Below are 3,915 nucleotides of genomic sequence, written 5' to 3' on the forward strand. Positions count from 1 at the left end.
AAGTGTATCATTTGTCTTTTTTTCCCTCATCTTGGAAAAAAGAAGGGAAATTGGAAGTTCTATGTATGTATGTATGTATGTATATATGTTGATACCTCACTTATGTTTCAAACAATCATGCTCCCAACATGGATAGACTGATGGACAGACAAAGAGAACTTCCAATTTCCCTTCTTTTTTCCAAGATGAGGGACAAAAAGACACATGATACACTTGATATTATGAAAACAAGCACCCACACATGTATGCATCGATCCATGTATCTTCTGGAACATCAAAAATTACCCTGTTTGATACTTAAATTCTTTACTTTAGATAAATATATAATTACACATAGACTTTTTCATCATACACAATAATGTATTAAGGGTATGTGTAGTCATGTATTTATCTATACATGATAAATTATATATTTATTATTTATATCACTTAACAACCCAACAGACAACGAATGAATCATGAGATGATCACATCCACACATCACAATGCTGTCCCCTTCATGAAAGACTGACTGCTGACCACAGATAGATGTAACTACTGGAGTGCTTTCAAAGTACAGCCTCAGGAGCAGAGGAGCTAAGAGACGCTCACTCCGGTTGTCATCACGGCCACAGAGAAGCGGTCGAATCACTGCTGAGAAATCAAGGCTTTCATGTTGACAGAGTCTGATGGAGAGCAGGTTAGAAGGGTGAGCTGAAAATAGAGCTGAAAAGGGTTAAATGATGTGTGTGGGGGGAGTTCTTGTGTGTGTGTGTTTCTTTTCTTAATCAAAACTACAGATCCAGCATTACAATATTTTGTGGGTTTTGTCCTCATAAGCTTAGTGGTATTGTCCAGATGAAGATACTGCTTGCTTACTAAAATGACAAAGTAGCAGCAGTTTGAATAAAACATAATGACTTGTCAAAAGCTGACAGCCCCTTTCTTGTAATTGCTACATGAGGAGGGCCGAAAATATATGACTCAAACTTTTGATTATCCGCTCAGTGCTGGATTTGGGAACGCAGCACAGAATGCGTCCTCGAAGAAATGATCCAAGTGTGAACCTGAACTGCGTGTCTCTCCCTGCACTGAGCAGTAATGGCAGGCTTCACAAACTCATGCTAAAAAAAGGCCAGCTTTTGTTTTCAGAAGCAACTGGGCACCATGTTTCTTTAGAGTTTAAGTTAGGCTGCTTTCTTCTGTTAGAGGCGTTTCTTCTGCTCTGCGAGGCTGAAGGAATAACTTTTGTTTGTGGTCTTTAAGGGAGATGTTCAGCTGTAGTCAGGCTCTGTTCTCCGTCTCGCTGCATGTTTGGAGCCTGCAGGGCTTTGTCGTGTTGTTGACCAAGGACGGGCAGCTCTGACATGACGGACATGTTGGCTGCTGGGAGGAAAATCAATTCATCACCGCGGCACTAATAGCTGCCAATCATCTCTGCCGAGAGCCAGTAAACCCCCTCCTGAACTGACAGGTGGCGAGTTATACTGGGAAGGCCATAAAATATCCACTCCTGCATTTTTCAACAATTAGGAGGAAGTCAAACAGACATCATAAAACACATTTAGGACTTGAAGGCAGGGGTTGGGGAACGACTGTGAGCATTGGTGTGTCTTTCAGGAACGCACAATGTTTTAGTAAAAGTTTAGTTAAAAGCTTAATCCTGCAGGAAAATTGGTTGTTATGAAAGAAATGAAAATGTTTTCAAAGGTTTGTCAGGGTTGCCATCTGTGAGGAATTAAAACCAGTGACATGCTGAGGAAATGCACAGCTGGTCAGAGGATTGGAGGAGGAATAACATATTGGAAAACTTTTGTGTAATCTTTATAAAACATTGTTGAAGAATATTATTTCCTTTTCTGTGTTTGTATCATAAAGCTGAGCTGGTTGTCTCCAGCTGTAGCTCTCTACTTTTAAAGTTTGAGTCAGTATCTGTAGCACAGCACTGCTTTAAACAAAATGTCAAAAATTTCACAACATAAGAGTAGTGCGTGTGTGTAGTGTTTGCAAAATACTGTAGCTCATGAACCAATGGGCACTTTTTAATGAAACTTGCAAAAAGTAATCATTTGATATATACTGTATTTACAGCTGCCTAACTTTTGAAATCAACCTGATTAAAAATGGTCGCCACAGCCAGCTGGCCTTAGAAAACTCTAAATTGGCTATGACTCAGTCAATCGTAAAAATATTGATCTGAGATTTGCTGTTGTAGTAGTGAAGACACCTCTAAGACATACTCCAAGCTGTATGAAAGCTTTGCTTGAAACTTGGTTTTAACGATGGGAATAAACCCTGTTTGTCCAGTAGCAAAATATAATCTGGTCTCTCTTGTAAATGAGTCATCGAGGCTCAATGGGATTTATCCGTCTAAATAAAGGTTGAATGAATCTCCTGAACCACAGAATGAGTCTTAATGAAATTTCCAGAAAGTGGTCATTTAAAATACATCCTCTGGAGTTAATCTGGTTCAAACTGGCCACCTCATCGAATCAACAATAAAAAACATAAAGCTTACTCTTAACTCAGTCAGTTTTACAGATATTAAGCTAAGATGTGGTGTGGGAGTGGCTAAGAGTCATCTTCTGCTTATGACATCATCAACAAGGTTGGACCCAAACAGACAACTTTGTCTTTTCTCATCATATGATGATGATTCTAGTGTAAAACATTTGAATTATTAGTAAGGACTGGGTTGGATCTGCTCTCAAAGGTCAAAGGAAAAGTCTACAAAATAGTGGTAAGGCCAGCTATGTTGTACGGTCTGGAGACAGTGGTATTGATGAAATGACAGGAGAAAGAACTGGAAGTGGCAGAAATGAAGATGTTGAGGTTCTCCTTAGGAGTGCAAAGGATGGATACGATTAGGAATGAGCTCATCAGAGGTACAGCACAGGTTGAACAACTGGGAGATAAAGTTAGAGAGGCCAGAATGAGATAATTTCTACATGTCCAGAGGAGGGACAGTGGGTATATTGGTAGAAGGATGTTAGAAATGCAACTGCCAGGAAAAAGACAAAGAGGAGATATATGGATGCAGTTATTGAGGACATGGATGTAGTTGGAGTGATGACAGAGGATGTAGAGGACAGAATGAGGACAGAGGATGTAGAGGACAGACTGAGGACAGAGGATGTAGAGGACAGAATGAGGACAGAGGATGTAGAGGACAGAATGAGGACAGAGGATGTAGAGAACAGAGTGAGATGGCGGAGGAGGACTCGCTGTGGCGACCCCTGAAGAGGCAAAAGCTGAAAGAGAAGAAGAAGAAGAAGGGTTGGTTCCGCTCTCATAAATGCTAACGTTCCAACAATGAGCTCACTGACCACATTTTATTGTAGGTATAATTCTGTCAGAGCACCTTGAGTTACTGGATGCAATTACCTTTTAACTGCAATTATCAAGCTTTTGATTCAAACTGGCCTCCAAATAACCCAAAAGGAAGCAAGGTTTCAAGCTTTCATATATTTTGTAGCCGTCAAACCACGAAGTGGGCTGTAAAATTTGTTTTCAACACCCCCCCCCCCCCCCCATTTTCAGCACTCTCAGTCACTTTATATAAACCAAACCAAGCATGACAGCAGTGAATACCCCACCTCACTGTTGGATAAAAAGCGGCAAAGCTGAACTTTTCTTTAAAGAGATAGTTATGTGGAAAATATTGTTGAATTTTAGTTTATGTCTGGATCTCTCATTAAAAAAAAAAAAATCATCACTGACAAAGCAACTTGACTTTGTTACTGAAACTTTCAACTGACCTTGAGTGAAATGACACAGGAATGATAAATCTCTAATTGAGATAAATGAGCGTGGATTTTCCAGGGTTTGTTTGTGTCAGCTGCACCATTTGGGTGTTCACATTTTTGATAATTTGATCTTTTCAAAGTTTATCACCCCATTTCTCAAATCTACTGCTGCTTGGCCTGCCTGGAGCTG

The 3,915-nt window shown here is 40.0% G+C and overlaps 1 protein-coding gene across 1 annotated transcript in view; it reads left to right on the forward strand.

Annotated features, from left to right (window-relative positions):
* The window catches only part of piwil2 (piwi-like RNA-mediated gene silencing 2), a 68,990-nt gene that overhangs the window by 53,632 nt on the left and 11,443 nt on the right, over positions 1–3,915 (forward strand). The window lies entirely within an intron of this gene.

The sequence above is a fragment of the Nematolebias whitei genome, chromosome 8, assembly GCF_014905685.2.
Source record: "Nematolebias whitei isolate Nwh7 chromosome 8, NemWhi1, whole genome shotgun sequence".
NCBI classification, from domain to species: domain Eukaryota; kingdom Metazoa; phylum Chordata; class Actinopteri; order Cyprinodontiformes; family Rivulidae; genus Nematolebias; species Nematolebias whitei.